This window comes from Strigops habroptila, chromosome 1, assembly GCF_004027225.2.
Source record: "Strigops habroptila isolate Jane chromosome 1, bStrHab1.2.pri, whole genome shotgun sequence".
Lineage (NCBI taxonomy): Eukaryota > Metazoa > Chordata > Aves > Psittaciformes > Psittacidae > Strigops > Strigops habroptila.
In genome coordinates, this window is record NC_044277.2 from 108,295,726 (window position 1) to 108,317,800 (window position 22,075).

The 22,075-nt window shown below is 43.7% G+C and overlaps 1 protein-coding gene across 4 annotated transcripts in view; it reads right to left on the bottom strand.

Moving 5' to 3' along the window:
- The window catches only part of LARP4B (La ribonucleoprotein 4B), a 56,028-nt gene extending 49,763 nt beyond the window's left edge, over positions 1–6,265 (bottom strand). The window contains exon 1 of one of the 4 annotated variants that reach the window (XM_030497853.1): positions 5,900–6,265. The gene's annotated coding sequence lies outside the window, so the exon portion shown is untranslated. Of the gene's footprint in view, positions 1–205; positions 675–3,358; positions 3,376–5,899 lie in introns of those variants that run through there. The other 3 variants (XM_030497811.1, XM_030497834.1, XM_030497829.1) reach the window with 3 other exon arrangements.
- Positions 6,266–22,075: the final 15,810 nt, after the last annotated feature.

Here is a 22,075-nt window from a genome sequence, read left to right on the forward strand (position 1 = left end):
TTGCTGCTTTAAACAGCAACATGTTGACCATTCTCTGTTCCTGTCGGGCAGCAACAACATTGAATGGGAACGAAATTCCAAGATAAGATTGCAAATTCTGCACATAAAGGTGGCTCAGCACTTAAAGTAACCGTGCCCTGATGTATTCTTCACTTTTGCTCTATTTTTCTAATTCTAGAACAAGAATCAGAAACCAGTAGGATGCATCAAAATGTTTGAGCCTAAGCCTTCAGCGCCAGGGTAGCAAATCAAGCTACTTTGGACATTGGCCTGCTGATTCACCAGTTCCTTGTTTGAACAACAGCCAGAGTCAGACTCGGTTGTGCAGCAACCTGCGACAGCATCACAACCTGTAAAAATATTCTTACGGATACCAACACTGACCAAAAACCAAAATCATAAAGCTGCCAAGAGGCATCCCTGTAGAGCTTCACAAGCATTTCGCTAAGTTTCTGACAAGTGAAATTTATCAAATGGTTACATATTTTTCCCTCAACATAATTACTATTTAACTAATATTTTGTTTCTCAAGGTTCTCTGTCAGATCACTGGTATCCTGCAATTATAAAATACTTGGAAATAGATTGCAGAACATTAGGTCTTCTGAGAAATACAGAGAAACATTTTAATAGAGTAACAGAAACCTACAATTTTTTTTCAAGTTTCTAACTCCATTACCAAGACAGATAGGAGTCTGCCTTATGAATACCATCAACAAAGTATTAATATTCATCATTGTTGCTTACTTCTAGAAGGTAGCAGGGAAAGGCCAGTATGAAGAAGAATTTATCTAAGCAAACAGATACTTGTTCTGATACTTGTGCAAGAAAACACAAGAAATCTAAAAGCAAAATTAAGCGATACAGTATTCAGAATTGCAAAAAGCACAGCACAAGCTCTAGATAAAAATAAATACATGTTCTACAACTACACTCAAAACTCAGGATATTCCTGAACAAGATCCATGTGATAGCATCTAAAGGTGTAATTTCCGAGGTCTGTATTGCCAGTGTTTGCTATTGTCAATAGTGAAAATGATACAGTCATTTTAGGAAGGAATCCCTAACAGATAAAGCAAATCTGGGTCTAATTCATTATAAGCTACCATGCCAGACAGACGCCTATATATATCCATAGGCATCTATGTTTCTATCTATCTGTATGTGCGACAGTCCAGTACTAAAAGTTGTGCATAGTTGCTTCCTTTAATACATGTACACTGAACGTGAAATACCTGTGAACTCTAGATGGCCATAAAGACAATCCAGAATAAACCCCTACTGTAGGATACACTCTCAGGGACACCAGCTCCTTACATGCCAACAGCCTTTTGTGAATAACAACAGAGCTGCTAGAAGTGCAGAGGTGGCAATCCATTCAGCTTATGAACGACTGATTCCTTTTGTATTACATCATTCAACTACCCATTAAGGAGCTGGACTGACAGGATCCAGAATATGCATAGCCCAGCCCTCCATGGTAAATGAGCGTTAGAAAAGATTAAGGCTCAAAGAAATTGGTGATTCATCAGGGCGTCAAAACAGCGTTTCCCCCATTCCCTGCAATGTTCTAGGCCAAGTAACTAGCCGCATATTAGTAACCCCTGTCAGGCTTCCAATTTTGGAGTTAATTGCTGTTCCTGAAACACATACCCAGACACAAAACACCTGCAGCAGCACACATCACAGAACGACCACTGTCATGGCTATCCTAATGGCACAATTAGGCTGTATTACAGTCACACCTAATTTAAGTACTCTGAAGTACCTCTGTTGTCTGCAGGTATGACTCTCTAGCCTGCTTCCTAATAGAGAGGGGAACACCCCATTTAGAAAGTGCATGTAACAGCAATGCACGCACAGAACACACAAACATGAAAGTTCATTGAGAAAAAGGATTATAAACCCTCAGCTCCATCGCATGACCAAAATTTAAGAAATATCAGCTATGAACTAATTAACAGAATTTGTTTCTCTCTTGCGCTACTTTGTGGAACTTGGCTACATTAAATGAATGGGTGGTACAGAAATCAACTTTTAGTCTCCTGTTTCTAACAAGTTCCTCAGACTTGCTGGTTTTAGATATACTTTTATCATGCAACAGCCAAAGCCAGCATACACTTAAAGAGAAACAGACTGTTGGAATAGCAATTCTTCAATTATCCAGTATTTACAGCACCAAATTATTTTTATTGACCAGGTGAAATATTACTGATTTTATATTCAGAGAAAGTGCTTCAGAGGTATTCTTGTTTTCATGTTTGATCGTTGTAACACTAGCTTGCCTTGAGTTTAGCACAGAGGAGTTAATGCATAGGAAAAGAAAACAGAACTTCCCCAAAACATTAGCTTAGAACTGTGTATCAAAGGTACCAGTTGAAAATGTTGTAAAAAGTATATTATCAGTTCAGGGGGGAAGAGGGTGCATGTGTGCGTGTTTTGTCTTTAAGGTATCACATAAAAGTAGCATTATTTCAAACTTTAATTTTTACATCGCTTTCCCCTCCCTAATTTAATGACTGGCTTCTATGGTGAAATCCACCTGTCTAGATCTTGTTTTATATGAACTAAATCAACAGTATTAGTTTCAACATACGTATGCCTTGCTTTGGGAACAATGTTGCTCAAATACCTTTCCAGGGCTTTTACTAGAAAAGTAGGTTCTACTCTCCACTTCTATGCGGCTCTCCACGTACTACTGCCTCTTTCAAAATGCAGAGGAAGGGTTAATTTTCTTCCTTACTACGTCCTGTTTTGTAACATCCTTCCTTTCCTACTCATACCTGCGTGCCCATTCTGAATGCAAATACAAGACACTTGGAGTACTCACGTTAGTTTAGTATCATTTATTACATACAGGAATAAATGCAGCCAAAGCTTATTTTCTAAAGTTATTTCTAAAACTTGCTGACTAAAAATGTATTTTGCTAGTAAATGCTTCAAGGAACACAACACTATGTAAACCGCACCTTTGACATCGGCTTAATTCATTTAACAGTTCCTCACATGTGTGCGTACACATGCGCATGCACAAACAACAGCAACAAAAAAAAAAAAAATAAATCACACTCCTAAAGCTTGATATTCTCCCGTATTGAAACTATGCTTCTTTATTTTTATGCTTTCTTCATCTAGTCTTTTCTGCCTTTTTCTCTGTGCCAGCAACAGCCTTCTTGACACCACATTTGTTAGCTACCTCTACAGCCACCCTTGCACCTTCCTTCACAGAACATCTCCAAGACAAGAATGCTCCTCTTGAAGATCGATAAGGCCGCTGCCCTTGACAAAACCTGCTCCTTCCAACACAGGCACAGGAAAAGATAAGTCAAGTGCTCTACGTGCTTATTCTTGTACCTTACCTGTAAATTTACAAGAACGTGAATCTCTGATTAATATATACAGGCACCACCGAATTAAACATTAATAGTGCTGAAGGGACAAAAAGCCACCTAGTTTAAAAAAAAATAAACTGATGAAACACATCTACACCTCATTACTTTGTTCTTTATAAACCCTTTCTTGCTACCTTTCAGCTGTCACTTTAGATTTGTCATGCAGTATGACCAGAAACATGCCTTTTCTGTGTCTGCATGTGCATTTTGTGAGGTAATGTAATAAATATTTAACAAAGAGTTTATATTACCATGTCAATTAAGCTCACAACTGATTTAAAGCCAAAGCCACTGCTAGATACGAGACTTGAGAGGCACAGTAATGGATCTCCACATAACATGTAGATCAGGCAAACATGACTGTATATAGTTTACATTTCAGTAAAATACACCAAGTAGTTAATTTCAAACTACACAAGTAAAAGATCAGAGCCAGAAAGTGCCCACAAGGTTACTGCATGTCTCAAAAAGAAACAAAAAACCACCCCACCAAAATCCCAAAGCCCCCACAACTGCCTCCAGTTCTAGATGTTTTATCTTTCTTTGTCCTGAAGCAGATTGAAATTCCAGCCACACATCTAAGCGAGGTATGTATACACCCGTCAGTCATCCATACCCTTCTATGTGTTTATTTGTATTAGAGCAAGCCATAAAAAGCAACTAAGGCAGAACACACTTGCGCTAACACCTTTATTCCCTTAAGGCATTTGTGTGTAAACACTTGAAAAAACAGAAATAATTACAAGGAAAACAATTCAATCTAACCCAGAACATTGTGTTCACCTAAGGACCCAATTACATACCATGAAAACATACAATCGCTTATTGAGGAACATCCAAGAGGTCAGATCTTTTCTATTGATTCATTTACGCAAACCTGTTTCAGTAAGTCTTTCCCCCTCTCCCCCCTCCCCCCAAAAAATGTAAAGCCAATTAAACGTAAGACCAATTTTTATGGAGTAACTTCCATATAAATAGCATACACATATAAATGAGAACACACCTAGAATAATAAAATTTCCTACAAACATACAAAATACATACTCTGTTTTCTGTATGCGTTTTATCAGGCCTCGCAACTGCTTTTCTCCTCCCTTTCATTTCCCACAAAAAATAATAAAAAATTAGAAAATACCCATTTTCTTCTACCGGGCAGAGTGATCAAGCTGATTAGCTTCATATCTCAGGAATTAACTTGAAGAAACACTTACAAGTCAGCAGGAAACAAGTGAAAGTTCAACTGATAAAAACAGTTACCAGATCGGAATCAAACCCCTGGAGTTGTGAAATCCCAGCAAGTTTAAGAAAAGAACACAGCATGCTTTGACCTTTGAAAATGTATCCAATCCGTAAAAAACGGATAAGTTTGACATGAAACTTAAACCGCATGAAAGGTTAAAGCCTTTCAGTAGAGATCCTGGGGCAGTATTTCAGAAAGATTCCTACTCCCATTTTACTAAGGATTCAGACTGAGGCCAACAAAACTAGGCCAGAGACAACATGCAGGATCAGAAGCCAGAATTCCCATGGTTTTACCCCAACCGTGACTCAAGTTTAAACAGTGGTTTTGAAACCAGCTCTCTCTGTGGCCACAGGCAAGCCTTAACCACTTTGCCTCAATTCCCTTACCTGCAGAATAAAAATAATTATACTTATCTGCCACACAGGAATCTTGTACAACATTGTTTAGCAAGTGCACATCTATTTAAACTGTGGACAAAGCTACGTAGTAATTTTGAGCATCTGCACAAACTGAAACTGAGAGTGACAACAACTCAGCTGAAGCAGCCAGCAAAGGCCCAACAACAACAAAATCCTACGGGCGAAACACCGTTCGCGTGGTGGCTGCTTTTCCAAGTCTTGCTTCCTAACCTGCGAGCCCAGCTGGCCCGCTAGCGCCCGCACAACCCCTTCACCGACTCGGGACACGGCTCTCGGGGGAAGTCAGCGCTGCCCCACACCTGCCCGGAGCGATCGGCGAGGGGGTCACGGCTGCCCCGCCGGAAAGCGCTGTACAGCCGCTGTTTCAGCCGTGCCCGCACACCCCTCGTGCCTGTTCCCCGCCGCCGCCAAGGCGCTCGCACCCGCTGCCCACGGGGATCTGCGGCAATGCCGAACCGGCGCGGGGGGGCAAAGCTCACTCGGCCGCTGCCCGGGCACCGATCGGGGCAGGGGCAGCGAGCGCTGCTCGCTGAGGCCACGCTGCGGAAGCGGCCCCGGCGGCCCAGCCCGGCAACCTGCCCTGCCCCCCGCCACCATGGAGGCCCCGAGCCGGGATCCCTCCTCCTCCCTCCTACCTCTCCCCCGGGAACCGCCTCGGGTGGGAAGATGGCGGCTCCGGCCGCCTCCCCGGTGAGAGGGGGGTGGCGGAACGGGTGGGGTGCCTCTCCCCCTCTAGCCCCGCCATTCCTCCGCACACGGGGAGGCGGAGGAGGAAAGGCGGGGGAGCGACCCAGGCGGTCGCCGCCGCCGGGAGGGCGCGGGCCCCGGGAGGGCCCTCGCACTCACCTGTCACCAGCAGCAGCCGCCGCCCTCGGGACGGGCCTCGACGGGGAGCAGACGGGAGGGCACGGGGCGGGGGACGTATCCGCTGGTGCCGGGGCCTCTCGCTCCTGCCGGGCTTTCCGCTAGCGCCGGGGCCTCTTGCTGCTGCGCCGCCGCCGCCGCCGCCGGGGCCTCGCCGCCGCCGGATGCCAGGAGGAGGAGAGCGGAGAGGGGGGGGCGGGGGCCGGGAGGAGGAGCGGGCGGCGGCAGCACAGCGGGGAGGGGGGGTCGCGGAGGAGGAGAAGGCGGCGGCGGCGGCTCCGGGGCCCGAAACGTCTCCGAGCCGAGACTCAACCACCCGCTCGCATGAGAGACCCGCTTCCGGCTCCCGGCGGAAGTCCCTCCTCCGCCGGCGGGAAGGATTGGTCAGCGGCGCCGCGCGCAACGACGCTCTGGGCCGGCACCGGCTGCCGCGGATTGGCGGAGGGGAGGCCCGCGCGCGGCTTGACGCGCGGCCGCACGTGACGCGCGTGACGTCACCCCCCCCGAACGGGCGCGCGGAGGCAGCTCGGCACCGCCCGCCCACCTTGGGCCGCTTCGCCGCCTCGCGCCCGCCGCGCGGCCGCCGCCGGGGCGGGGCGGGGCGCGGCGGGGCGCGCGCCTGCCTCAGCCGGTGCCCCCGCGGCGCGAGCGCGCCCGGCGCTTGCCCCGTGGCGGCGGCGGCGGGCAGCGCGCGGGCCCCGGCAGCCCTGGCGGGGCGCCCCTGACGGACGGAGCCGGCCCCCGCAGCCCGGCCCCTGCTCGCCGTCAGCGGGGCCCCAGGTCTTGGAACGACTTTGCGTTGACACAGGGCGCGTTGTCGCCTTCTGGAGCGCTGTCACAACAGCAGTGGGAGGGTCCAGATGCCCGTCCAAAACTGTATATCCTAGCACGGAATATTCTAGCTCTGAATATAGCAGCGTCTGTGGAGTAAGGCTGAGTAGCTGTGGCTTCAAAAGGAAGTGATAAACATAAACAGGAGGGGTTTATGAGAATAGTATTTCATGGAAGAGCCGTCTGTTTCATGTGGGAGAGCGTTGTGTCAGTAGGGCTTTTCCAACTTCTCGACCTCTTTACCAGGTATTACCAGGACCAGAATATATCTTCAGTTACGTGAAACTGCAGTAAATTCCAAGAGGTTCGAGAGTTCCTTGTTTCACCAAAGAACAAGTCTTGTCAAACAGTTCTAGTTATTTACTATAAATCACAATTTGTCTTTAAGTACAGTTAATTAGGCAAATGGAAAACGTGGTTTCTTCTTAGGACTTTAAAAAACCCAAACAAACAAACACTAGAAAGAATCATCTTCCAGGACCATTCCCAGTCCTCAGCTTGCCTTTCACCTCAAACATGGCAAAGCTAGATCACCTTACAACTGTGTGGCAATAATTATCTGTACCATGCATTGCTGCCCACCTTTGCATCTCAGAAATCAATCCAGATGGGGCCTTCTGGACCCTGTTTTTAATCCTTACTGAAAAAGAGTCGTAGTCCTGCCTGCTAGAAATTCCCACAGAGACAATACTGCAGTTAACTTAGGAGACCTATTCTAAACACACCCAAGTACCCTTTGGAGCGGTTTTCAAGGTTGCTGCATTGTTCCAAATCCCTAGCTAGCAGAGGAAATAAAGCATGTCATAGTACCTGAAATGAAATCAGGTCTTATCAGACATAAAGCTTTACCGTTCATGTGAGGGAAGTGTGCATCAGCAAATGCTTCAAACACAGGTGGTGTTTTCCATACTAAGTTGTTTCAGTTTTTCGGAATTGTTATGAGGAAGAAGGCTGAGCAAAGGAAGATGGCTAGCAGAGCCTTATCAGGAAAAGGAATAAAACCTAGCTTTGAGTGTAGGCGTTTAGGAGAGAAGATGCCTCAAGCAGTGCAGGAAATAGGACCGATCAACATGGTCAACATTCAGCTGCTCTGTAAATTGGTTACTTAAAAGTCTAAACCAGTGAAACAATTGCCATTCCTAATTCTCTTTTTATTTTATGAAGAAGCTCAATATAATTTTATTCTTTAATGCCAGACTGCTTTTCAGCAGACTACAGTGCTTTTCAAGAAAAGGAGAGGAAACATCTAATTTTAAGCTCTGAAACTTCATGAGCCCCATTACATCCTTGTTCTAGAGGAGCCTCAAAATTCCTGATACTTACCCTTTAGACATACAGCCTTCACGTCTCCCCCAAGCCATACTCCCATGCAACACTTGGGCAGAAAACCAAACCCATCAGACTAGTAAGAAGACTGCACTGTATCATTCCTGCTGCTCTCTTAGGGTTTATGATTGCAGAGCTCATCTTCTCCCTTTCTGTAACTGAAGGAGTGTGTGAGAGAGAGAAAATGAGTGATTCCCATCAAAGACCAGCACATGGAGACAGCCTCATGGTAGGAGGGAGTTTTCTTTAATGGATAGAGTTTGTTGTTTGTTTTGGATTTTTTCCCCAAAGCAGCTTATCTGTGTTATTAAAGGAAAAAAATATTCTGAGACTAAGTTTTTTAAAAGGCCAATGTTACAAAGGTGTTACATATTGATAGACGTGTCAATATATATGTGTTGGGTTTATGCTTTTTATTTGCTATTGTTAAGTTTTGTTGTGGTTGAGTAACAGTGATATTAGTGCACTTTTCCCGTAAAGTAATGGGAATTTTCTACTTGCCTGGGCCACTTCTAATTCTCTTCTCAGTGTGGGGGATGTAGAACTTAATCACTGAATGCTTCCAATTTTTAAAGGCACTCTGCTGAGATCAAAGAGATTTAACATTTTTCCTTGGTATGCTGCTAGCTGAGGAATGTGTGCACAGATATGAGTAAAACATTACAAATCAGCAATGGATGCTGTGTGGTAATACAAACTACTCCTGTTTCTTCTACAGCTCAAGCTCAGCAGTCTGCAGAGAGAACGCATCTCTGAAGGAACAATATGCATGAACAACAGGAGTCCCCAAACATCAAGCAAGATGAGACTAAGTAGTTGATTCTTTCTTGATCTGTGGTCAAACAGATGTAGAAGAGACTATGTAAGTTACTGCTCAGTATATTAGTGATCTATAAGTTGGGGGTTTTTTTTAACCGGGAGTCCTAGTTCAGCAACAAAGAATTGAGGTATTTGGTATACTTAAGAAGGTAACTTCTTACAAAGAGGAACTGCAAAAGTACAGTACTCCTGGAAGCTAAACCTAGAATTGAGCAGTCAGAAACTCAAACCCTTAAAAATCACTAAATACACTGCAATGCTTGGGCTTTACAGCCTTTATGATTTGCTCTAAGTATAATGCAAAGGATAATATTTCCTTCCTCAAAAGAGCATAGAGGATTAATTCATTAAAGTTTGTGAAGCTCTTGGGTGACGTAATAAAACTTCCACTGAAACAGGATGAGATTGTTCCTTCTAGCCTTGTTCCTTCAGCAGGTTAGTCAGATTTCTTTAAGACATAGGGACCATTTTAAAATAAGGTGGTGGTGTGGGTGCCAACCTTTATTAAATCTTGGTTTTCATTAACACGGAGTAAAAAAGTTTAAGCTGAAGATGGTACCATAAATATTAAAACAGTTGTTAACTGCAGCTGATTACAAGCTTTGAGGAGGTGGTTTAACAGTAATAATTACTGTTAATTGGGCAACATCACAAGTCTGAAAATTACCATTCTGTTTCATGGACTTTACACTATCATCAAACTGACAAAATAACTGTTACAGCTGAAACCAGGACACTAGTATACAGGCCTTACTCTCTCTGTATGTAGCAGGTCTGTAGCAGAGCCAGGGCTTAAAAACAGGTCTCTCACATTCTGGGTTTGAGCAATATACTGTCTTCAATTTAGTTATTGTTTGTGACAATATTTGTTTCTTTAGCTTGAACCCATTTTTAAAATCTAACTAGGCCTTAATGGGAATCATATAATTTATATAAATTTTGTGGCTGAATAGGAATTTTCTGGAGAGAGCTGAAACCACTGTGTGAAGTATGAGTGTATTTATGCCCAATTAACAGGTGGCAAACTAAGGTATGAAGATGTTTGAGCTTAGTGTTGTAACTGTGCAAAAGTTGTGTCTGCTCTGATAAAGTGCTATAATTTTGTATTTCTGTCCTCTTGAGCCATATACTGAGATTCAGTGGGGAATATATATGCATATATTTTAACTCCCCAAACGTCCCATTTCAAACATGAGCATCTTTAATTGTATTTCCTGCTCTTGTTCTCACAGATTGTAAAAAGATTTTGTTTCCATTTTTTTTGTTTGCTTTTGGATGCAGTTTTGATTCTCTCATTCTCAAATATGTTGGAGATCTGTGAGGAAAATTGCATGAAAGTTTTCAGGCTACTAGATGAATGATTTGCAAAGATATCGATATCAAATGTTTCTAGTTGTACAAGTCATAGATTGCATAAGGTATAATAGTGACCTGGGATAAAAAGATGAAGATAATAACATAGATATTTAAGACTTGAAATATAAGCAAATAACCTCTATAGAAGTATATGTGTGGCACCTTTGTTTCCAATTATTCAAGAAAAATGTAGTCCTTGACTGAAATCAACATTTTATTTGGCCGTTGTTAGACAATTTATCATCAGATAGGCTTTGTAATGGCCCGCCCATCACAATGGGGTATGATGTGCAAAAAGACCAAATGTAGAACTCAGGAAGTGTCTCTTTTTTTAAGTTTATTCAGGCCAAATGAAACATTAATTACAAAAAATGTGGTTCTAAACCAACACTTTTCCCTGAATCTAGCATTAGTCATATCACTAAATATTATGCAGTGTTATTAACATAGAACACAATTTAAATCAGAGCTCTCCTAAATTTTCTATTTACTTGGAGAAGCTGCTTTAACTCTGCATCAAATATCTCTCTGTGGCACAGAAATGCAGATGGTTCTAAAGACAATCAGAAGTGTATTTGTTCAATTATAGCAATAGTGAAGATCCTTTAGCTCTTATTCATGGGTGTATATTCCTCGGTGGATAAAGCAGCACATCTGGAAATGGTAAGGCTTAGTAATGAAGAGTTAGCACATTCTCTTCTCACTTTCCTTGGATGTTCATTTGAACTTGGAAACTGTATTGCTACTTGGCTGTAGAGATACTCCATTCTCATCGTATAAATGGCTGTGCAGTGTTGAAGGACAGGGAAATTGGAGTCCTCACCTTGTCTTTTACAGATATGGATGTTTTCAGATGATAAGTGTGTCGTTAAATCTGTGATGGGTGGGTGTCCTACTCATACCTGTATTTACACACAAGTGTCTGAATTGGTACAGGGGATAAGGAGATTTTTTTTTCCTATCAAGTTGGGCTACGGATGGATTATGAGGCTGGGATAGAGTGATTTGTGTAATAGAGCTGTAAGGGTTGGACTTCAAGAGATCATACTTGTAACGTGATGACAGTGCAGGCTGGTTCGTTACCAGGCAGGCAAGACTGTACTGACAGAGAAAGGGAAGAAGTGCATTGTCCTTCGCTCTTCAGAGTCAGGATTTCATGTGTAACCTGCATGGTGCAGGTGATGTTGCTTCAACTAGGCACCTTTGAGTTTTTCCTTTCTCTCCTTCCCCATCAAATACCTACAACAGCAGGATGCTGAGGGTGTAAATTTACTCTTAACACCACAGAAGAAAACTGCTGCAGACTGCTATGTCATATGTGTATTGGATACAAGACAGGTTATCTATAGTGATGTGGCTAAAAGTTTCAGGTTTATAATAAAGAGCACTTGATGGAGACTGTGGTAAATATACAAGAAATTCAGACACAGGTTAGTGTTTCAAATGTCATAAACCAGTGACTATTAGGAGTTTTAAAATGAGTTTGAAATACTGTGGTCTAGTTGTAGGGTCTGAGAGATGCTTTAATGCCAGCGTGCTGGATAGTCCTTTTCATCAGGAGTTTGTTCCTAAGGGCATAGTGGGTTGCAGTCATCTCCTTAACACTAGCCCTTTTTAGGGTCATTGCATCTTGGGGTAAAAAGGAGGCTATCCAAAACACCCTTTTGGTGCTGGTGATTCCCAGATGCTGTCACAGTCCTTTGACACCACTGGCAGCTGGTGTAGTTGGGAAGGGACTGCCCAGACAATGCCAAGAACAGTTGGCTCCAGGCAGCTGTGCTACACTCTTCTTCAGATGCACCCATACTGCTCAGTCCGAGCAAGGAGACGGTGTATCCTTTTTCAAAGTACTGGATGTTCAGTGCCTGACACTTCATTTCAGCCTAAGTAAGTTGCTTGTTCCTGGCCTTGGGGTTTTTTTCACAACCTCAAGAAATGATCCACTCTACTGCTTATAATTAAATATATCCAACAAAAGGGATTCTTCTGAGAGCTTTACACCTTATGGCTAGATTATGAGGTGACATCTTTCTTAGTGATGCGAAGTACTTGAGCTAGAAGAGGTGATTAGAGAGGATAGGAGGAAAGGTGGCAGGCAAACTGCATTTGTTGTATTCATCAGTCACGACTTGAAGCCTTTTCAGTTTGTTTCATTTCACATATCCTTTTGAATTACAGGCTTATTGCTCCTGAAGCTGCAGAGCTGAAGGTGATTATTAGATAAGTCAAAAAAAAGTGTAATTCTTCACATGCTGAAATGTCTAAAAGCTAATTCTGTTGTAGATCACCTGTACTCTGCTATGTAAATAAGAACAGATGATGGCAATTTATCCATCACAAAAATTAATCACATGAAAGCAGGGTCTGTAGTCAATAAGAATCGATAATATCCAGTCCTAAAAACCTACGGATCATCCTTGAATACTTTTAATTAATTAAATTAAATAATTTTACCATGAATTTTAGCTGCACTTGCACATATATTTTGAGATGGATGTTTTGGGGGGTTTTTTTTGGTCCAGAAATGCCCGCTAGCCTCTACTTGGTCTCTGATAAACCAGCTCCAAGTTCCCTGTAATCCGAAGGAGAGGAGGGGAAAAGAAGGACAGAGCAGAGCTGGTTGTCTCTGAGCTCCTTCTTAAGAGGATCTATACCCTTGTCACCAGGGTGGAGGGGCAGAGTGGCTTTATGTCTTGCACTTGGCTAGCTTTGCTTGTAAATGCTTCTAAATTGCGATACATCATAGTTACTTAGGGTTAATCTATTTAAAAAAAACCCTCTGCTGCTCAGTCTTCAGGTATTTTATGTCCATAATTTATAGTTAGAGTATAACATATACACACTCTAATTGGGTTCTCTGACTTGTACTCTGCAAAAGCAAGCAGGCCCTCAGATAAAGAAGCAATGATTCCGCAAGACAAGACTATTAGCTGTTGATATTTTGTAAAGTCATGTCTGATTGTTCTTTACACCTCTTCCCCCTCAGTCAGAGAACACGATGACTCTCTGGAGGCCTGTAAAAAAATCACTTCATGCTGCTGAATACTAGAAATTGTCAAGATGATCTATTCAATACAGTCTTATGACCTCTCTTCCCTGTTGCAGAGCCCTTTTCCATGACCTGGAGATTCATTTCTGGTTTTCAGCCTCAGAAAGATTCCAGTAAGAGGGAGGGTTTCCACACCGGTTGTTTTTTAATGCTCAGAAAGATATGCAGTTAAATCTTACTTCGGAAGTCACAATGTTTTCTTCTCAGTTTAAGCTTCAGGTGGTGTTCTTGGCATCTTAGACGTGTTCCTAACCAAAGGGCCTTGATCCTCAGGATATTTTTCAGAGGAAGCATTTGCCTATGTATATTGCTGTTGCTCTCATAAAAATTTCTGACTCATCTGTTTCCCCATCTACAACAGGGAAGTTGTAGATCAGCTCAAGCTGCTGGTTGCTTCAAAACTCAGAGAACTCTTGCTGAAGTAACTATCTCTAAGGAGGCAGGGGGTTAGTTTATTATCCTGTCTTCGTAGTGCTTTCTTGGCTCAGCTGTGATGCCAGCATCAACACCAACTCCGTTAAATCATCCACAGATTGAGCAGGGCCAAGCACTTGATAGTAATGGATTGACTCTGGAGCTGAAGCTACGCTGTTGCCCAGTAATAGGCCCCCACTTCCAACTGCCGCATCAGAAGGAGGAAGGTCTTGTTTAGTATTTGGCAATTCTGTGTAAATGTCTCGGATACCACAGGCCAAGCTGGCACTAGACATCTATGCTTAACCAGCTGGTTTGTGTTCCAAGAGGTCTGCTTCAGGGTGAGGCGGGCAGATCTCTGAACTCTACTGACTGTAACCAAAGCTTGGATCATTCATCCTTTTTGGTATTACTACAGGTGGATAAAGTCACCATGAGGACTACCCAGTAGTGAAAAATACATGTTTATGCTGTTTTATCTCTTGGCTAGGCCAGTTCTGCGTTAGGTCTGTGGGGCTGGGAGCATATCTGGTGGCTTCTGTGAAATGTGTGCATGGTTCAGTGTTTCCTGGACAAATATGTGCATCAGAAAATATTCTGCCTTACTGCCAGGCTGGCTGGCAAAGGCCAGTGCCTGGTTAGTGAAAATGTGAGCCCAGGTGAGACAAGTACTATATGACTTTGCATCCGAGAGATGTTTTCTTCACAACTGGCTTTCTGGCACAGAAGCGAAGTGTTTCCCTCCAACCTTCTGTGCCTCCTTTGTGCCTGGGGAAAGAAGAGCTCTGAGAGTACGGCTGTGAAATTTGAATAGGACAGGAACCGTGCAGGTGCATGTAGTATACAACTAAACCCTGGTTTTCAATACACACTGATTTTTAAAACAGCTTAATGCTACCTTTAATGCCTTTTGCATTTCTAGCACCTCTTCTCCTATATGTTGCACAGTAGTAACGCATTTTGGTGTCTGCTGTAATATGGATAATATTTTAGTCATGTGTTTCTGATTTTCATTAAATTGAGTAATAAGTGGGGGTATCCTGCAGAGATACATAAACTATCTTGTAAAATGAATGGTAAAAGTGATCTGTGTCTGAGGAAGTGTGTCCTTGGATCCTATGAAGCGATTTGGGTGGCAGATAGAGGTAAGCTGGATCTCACTGGGAAGGAGTCTGTGGGATAATGGTGGGTGATGTCCCAGGACAGCACAGCAGATGGTCAAGGATAAGGTCTTGCTTGTCTGCCTTGTCCGGATAAGGTCTTGCTGAGAGGCCAGTAGGAAACCTGCATGTTGGTACATGGTCCATCCTGGAGGCTGGATCACAGGCAGGCAAATAAACCAAGAGAAGGAGGCAAAATGGATGAATTTGACCTGCCTCGCTTCATAGAGCATCAGGGACGGAAAGGCCTTGTACATCCCTGCTGATAATCCAGCCCCAGGCTTGTGAGAGACAGACCTGAACCAATGGTATGTAAGTAGATGGAATTTGCAAACATATAAAAAAGAATCTTAAATAGGATTAAGTAGAAACTTAAAATTATTTGAAGTGCAATCTTTCTACTGAGAACTATAAATTGCATTGAGAAGGGGAAAATATAAACTGCAGGAAGGGGAAAAAGACAAATGAAGCATGCAGGATTTGTTTTGTTGTTTTTGTTTTGATTTGGTTTAGTTTTAGTTTTTTTAATTGAAAAACATGTAATTCTAAAAAATAAACAGAGTGGGATAAAAAGTATTTATTTTGTTTCTCCTGACTCTGTGACTGGTTCTGGTACCTCTTTTCCTCATCAACTTTCTTTCTTCTTTTAAACTCTTGGCATCTTGTTTTCTAATTAAATTGTAAGCTTTTATGGGCAGAAGCTTTATTCAGATATAGAGCAGTAAACACCCTGCAGCAACAAATACTTACCGTGATTGGCACCACTGAGCAATATAAACACTATGTAAACAACGAGAAAGCCTGAGAGGTGCTGAGCCCTGGATAAATACTGTTTCTTTCCAGTGGCTTACCTTATAGTTAAATTAATTCTAACAGTATACAAAACATGTCAGCACATTGGCTAAAGGCAGGCTGGATACTGCTTGGGGGTATGGAAAGTCATGAGGAACTGGGTGAGACCTGTAGAATCATACAATGGTTTGTGTTGGAAAGGACCTTCAGATCATCTAGTTCCAACCCCTCTGCCATTGGTAGGGACACTTCACACTAGACCAGGTTGCTCAAAGCCCCGTCCAACCTGGCCTTGATGTCCTCTGGGAGGAAAGATGCTCTGGGAGAAGCTGATCTGGAACTTGGAGCCAAGCTTCCCACCCTTTGGGAAGGAAAAATATTGACATTCAGGGTGGCTTTTATCTCATGGAGTAAATGTCTGTACGTGAGATATATCCAAACTCCCATCATAGGCAGTGAAACCTGGAGATATATCCAGCTGACTGCTTCAGTGCCCACACATATTTGTCTAGTGCCATTTGAGATGCCCTGTAATAGGCCCCAACTTCCAACTGCCACATCAGAAGGAGGAAGGTCTTGTTCAGTATTTGGCAATTCTGTGTAATTGCCTTGGATACCACAGGCCGAGCTGGCACTAGACATCTATGCTTAACCAGCTGGTTTGTGTGCTAAGAGGACTGCTTCAGGGTGAGGTGGGCAGATCTCAGGACTCCACTGACTGTAACCAAAGCTTGGATACCCAATTCACGTGTGGATACCTACCAGGTCTCTTAATCAATCTGCAAGTGGAATATTAGTGGCCTTAAGATGTGCCCCAAGACAAGACTTACCTTAGTGTCCTTTAAGATAATAGATACAAAACTGATTGATTCCTTACTTTTTAAAAGTGCTTTATCCTCCTCTTGAAAATTAGAGGTCATAACATGAGCCAAAGATGCATGTGAGAATAGAGGCTTCAGACCTGCTCTGAGCAAGCATGCCCCCTCCAAACAGATGCATAAAGCCATTGCTCATTGTGTGGACCCCGGAGCTGGCTCAGCACCAGAAGCAGTCAGGTGATGCCGAGAGGCAGGGCAGGGTCAGCTCACCTGGGGAACCACTGGCCTTGCATTTTCTTAGAAAGTGTTTCCTTCCAAGTGTGTGAGCTTACTGCAGCAAGGACTGTCTTTTGCTTATGTGTTTATACACCACAAACATGAGGAGCACCTAGTCTCTGACAAGGACACTGGTGCAAAACAAATTAAAAATACAGATAGAAAGCCGAAGTGCAGAGAGGTAGTGCAGCACTGGAAGAGGTTGCCCAGAGAAGCTGCAGGTGCCCCATCCCTGGAAATGTTCAAGGCCAGTGAAAGGTGTCCCTGCCTGTGGCAGGGGGATTGGAACTTGATAATCTTTAAGGTCCCTTCCAACCCAAACCATTCCGTGATTCTGTGTGATTGTGTGATATGTGCCAAAGGTGACACAGGCCCCCTGAGACAAGGCTGAGGTCTTCAGAGGTTTGACTCAATATCTCAACTAAAAAGTTTCATATCTGTGCATGATATTATATATCAAAAAAACTGGTATTTGAGTAGTACCTGAAAGTTGCTGGTTTTTCTCTAAAGGCAAATGTGTTAAAAACCAGTCCTTGACCACAAGGGAATACAGCATGAGGTGTGATCAGACAAAAGAAATGAGAAGGGTATGTAATATCACAGGTGTGTTGCGTAAGTGTGGGAGCAGGACAGATGGACTGACTGTCTCTGTATTCCCAGATGTTCTCAAAGTGAGCAGGAACTGACTACTACTAAGAGTTTTTATCTGAAAGTCAGTACCAGTATGTTTTTTCACCTCATATAAACAAAGAAAAAGGAGGGTTTGTTCTGCTTCACTGGGGAAAAAAAAAACCCACAATAGACTTCCATTCAGCACACAAATAGCAACTGTCCTGTGACTTCTCTATTTAAATGGGTATCCATGGTGAGATCTGCATAGCTTTCGTTGGATGGCTGCAGAACGGTGCTGTGGTTCACGCTGCAGACAGGAAGGAAAAGACAGCTGAAAAATTCCCCTTACAATGGATGAATAAATGAATGAGGAAATGCCATAAGATATCAAGTCGCTGTTGCATCACACTGTAAAAAATGATGCCTGAGTTTTCCAGCACTGCTTTACTATCCCTCCACTCTGTTTTTCCAGGCCCATTCAAGTTAAATGCTAGTCTGTGTTTGTAGGCACAACCCTGAGCAACAGATGGTACATAAATAGGTGTAAAAACTGCAGCATTACAAAATAGGTGTAAAAACTGCAGCTGTGTGGTGTGACACACTGGAGGGAAGGAATGCCATCCAGAGGGATCTTGACAGGCTGGAAAGGTGGGCCAGTGCAAAACTCATGAAGTTCAACAAGGCCAAGTACAAGGTCCTGCACCTGGGTCAGGGCAGTCCCTAACACAACTACAGGCTGGACGGGAATGGACAGAGAGCAGCCCTGGGGGGAAGGACTTGGGGGTGCTGGTTGATGAGAAGTTCAACATGACCTGTGTGCTGGGCTGCATCAAAAGGAGCATGTCCAGCAGGTCAAGGGAGGGGATTCTCCCCCTCTACTGCACTCTTGTGAGACCCCACCTGCAGTACTGCGCTCAGCTCTGGAGCCCCCAACATGAGAGGGACATGGACCACGAAGAGGAGACCACAAAGATGGTCAGAGCGCTGGAGCATCTCTCCTATGGAGACAGGCTGAGAGAGGTGGGCTTGTTCAGCCTGGAGAAGGCTCCAGGGAGACCTTAGAGCAGCTTCCAGTGCCCAAAGGGGCCGACAAGAAATGTGGAGAGGGACTTTTTACAGGAGCATGTAGTGATAGAACAAGGGGGAATGGTTTTAAACTGACAGAGGGGATATTTAGATTAGACATTAGGAAAAAATCCACTATGAGGGTGCTGAGACACTGGCACAGGTTGCCTGGAGAAGTTGTGGCTGTCCCATCCCTGGCAGTGTTCAAGGCCAGGTTGGACGGGGCTTGGAGCAACCTGGTCTAGTGGAAGGTGTCCCTGCTTGTGGCAGGGGGGTTGGAGCTAGGTGATCTTTAAGGTCCTTTCCAACCCCAACTATTCTATGATTCTATGATTACAAGGGGCTTCCTTCCCAAGCTACATTTCTTGTTTGCTTTCTTCTTTTCTTTGTTGGTAGCTGGGATTAGTAATCTGCTCTATGATATACGAGCCTGGGTCGGATCACTGCAGGGTCTTACCTAGCTTAGAGAACACAGGAAGAGGTGGTACTGCAGGTACCAATGCAGGTGTCTGCTGTGCAAGTGGACTTGAGCGGCAGAAGGAAAAGTGAAGCCAGGGCAAGATTCTTGGACTTCTTGAGCCACTTTTCTTCTGGGGAGAGTGGCAGATCTGCCTGAAATATAGGATACTATCAATATGTTACCAAGGCTGTTTATATGGAGGATCTCCAAAATAAAAATGAGTATCAACTGAAGTCCGAGCTAATGAACGACAACTTCCTGGTGTTGGAATAATTATTACAACTGTTCACAACAAAGAAATGCAGTTCTTCCAAATACGGGCTTTAAAAAAATTGTGCATGTAACCCCAAAATAAGACAAAACCAGGTTAAGGAATGAAATGTGAAAACATTTACTTGCGGGTTGTTACTTAGGTTCTGCATTAAAATACAGAGGGTTCACACTTTTGAGATCTAATCTGTACATGTATCAGACAGAAACATTTTACAGTGTAATATTCTGGTAGTAATTTGAACATAAAAATCCTTTTATAGATCATAGCATTTACCATAAAATTATTAGCAATGCTAATGTTGGATACAGAGTGGAAGATTCCAATATACCAATGATAATGCATTGAACTTTAATTTCATCAAACTAGTAGAAAAGCTTCTGGACTTTAAGCGAGACCCAGATCTGACCTACATATATTTTTTAAATGTTATGCCTAAATGCTAAAAATTGAAAATATTAGTAAAAACAGATTCTCTCATTGATGTCATCAAGGCAAAGTCCCCAAAGCTTTTGTAGATACCTTTTGCTTCCATGTGAAGACTGCAAGCGGACTGATCAGTAAGTGTTCAGTTTATTCAAACCAAGTCAGGAGTTAGGTGCTAATCCCGGCTGCTGCCAATACAGCAGCCATCGAAATGTAAAAGCGTGGTTAAAAAAAGCTAATTTAAAAAGTGTTTTCCTGTGGAATGCAGCCAGCTTTTGAAATCAGACTTTCGCTGTCTTTACTAAGCCATCCAAATGTTACAAAATCCAGAAACAGAGCTAAGGAATCCTGCCAACCCCCCAGTGCAGGATGATCATCTCGCATAGTTTCTCTGCTTGGCTGTCAGGGCATGCCAGGGTAGATGCCTGTGGTGTGATGTGGTCCTCACTTTCCTTAGGGAGCAGCAAAAGAGATGCCCCTGCTTGTGCTTTTAGGTCTGTAATCTGGAGGTGTTCTCAGCGCACTCTCCATGGACAGGCTGCTCCTTTGTGGAGCAAGTGTAGGGAAAGGCAGAAAAAGCAGTGCTGGGAACAAGGACCAGACAGAGCTGGGGTTCTGTGAGGAAAGGGAGAGACAGGCATGATTTATCAGGAGGTGGAGGCACAACACACCAGGCAGAGGTAGATGCTTGTGCAGTCTTGAGGGAGGGTGTGGGCATCCGCCTGCATGGGGGCACAGCCAAGCATGAAGAAAGTGCTGAATAGGTTGGCGCTGGGGAGGCACAATCAATGGCCCGGGTGGTTTTGATCTGTGCTTGGGAAGCAGATGCCTCTAGAGTTAGAAGCAAACTGTTGTGGTTTCCAAATGCTCATATTTAGCATTCTAGTGAGTTGGAGCAGATGGCAGGTCTAACTACCCTGGGCCCCATTTCTGGGCAGCGGCTGGAAATCCTTCAGGCATCTTTGAAGAGTGGTGTGTATATGCCTGCTTAAGGAATGGCATCCTGGGATTCCCTGTTCCCTTCCACTGTCTCCATTTAGGTTTTACACCATGCTCAGCACTCTGGAATGCATGCCCAGTGCTGGTGCCACAGGCTGGGGACACCTCGCTGGGTTGCAGTGGGTGAGCTCACATGCCCTAAGTCGTTCAACAGGGGTAGTGTGGGTCTGGCTCCATGCCAGTGGAGTTACTGTGCTTCTCAGGTGGAGACATCAAAAGGACATGTGAGAGCAGACATATCTGGACTGTTTGAATGCCTTCCAGAAGCTAAATCATCTGTAAGCACTGCTGAAGTGAATTCAGCATGCTCAAAAAGTAGGGCACAGCTGATTTCCCATCACCATTCACTCCTAGGAGCAGAGTAGAAGTTTCAGAACAGCCTTGGTCACAGGCTGGGAGGATGTCCTAGCCAAGGATCACCAGCAAATGCACCCAATTTCTCAGCAGGGCTGAGGCAAGCAGTACCACTTTTATGCCACTTGACTATTGCTCTAGAGAAACCAAAGTGCTCTCTTCCCTTTGCAGTTTGAGATGACCTGCACAAAGGAGGTAGAATTGGGGGCAGGCTTTGACTTTATGCATGTAGCTTACACTGAAACACACAGTTTTTTAAAGAGATTTCTAAACTTTGCTCATTAGCTTGTAGCAAATCTCAGTGTGCAACAAAGCAGCTATCCTTACACAAGTCTTGTCTCCCTATATGAGGCTTTTTAGGTTCTCCAGCTATTGCTAGGGAATCCATATGATGATAGACTTAGCATTTATGTATTTCATAGTATGTTATATATATATATGTATGCCTGTGGAGACAGCTGGAGCAGAAATTGTCCATCATACCAGCAAGTGTGGCAAATAAGCCATGTGCTTGGCTTTTGTACAGGTGTTCATCGTGGACAAAGAGAGAAATGAGGGAAAAGGCAAGAAGAACCTGTCAGAAGAATTGAAGGAGAGGCTGGAACCGGTCTTGGTCAATCTCCCTCTTTATGAATTTCTGTGTTGGGTAACCTGAACTGAGTGGGAGGGCATTCAGTCGCTGTAAGGCGTGAACACAGTATGGGACTTTGGCAGTTTTCTAGATGTTCACCAGTAAAACTGATTCGGAAAGAAGAAGGAGCTGAAAAGCAACTCAGGAGAAGGCGGCTGACATCAGTACTAGATGAGGCACAGCAAATGAAGTAACAGGAAAATCAAATTATGAGAAGTGGAAAGGACCTATGGAGAGCTGATAAGTAGAAAATTAATTTTAGTCTGAAATCAGGATGAAATCAGAGAAGTTCTCTCAGAAAAGAAGCAAAATGCTCAGAAAGCCAGGTTTCAGCAGCGAAGTTCAATGTGAGCTGCAAATGCCTCGGGGAAATGGCAGGCAGATCAGCAAATAACGAATTACAGAAGTGAAGTCAGGATGTAATAAAAGCTTTGGTACCTCTTTGAGATAACATTTGCTTTTACCTGGAGAGGTCCCTGAGAGGGCTGTGGAAGCTTGA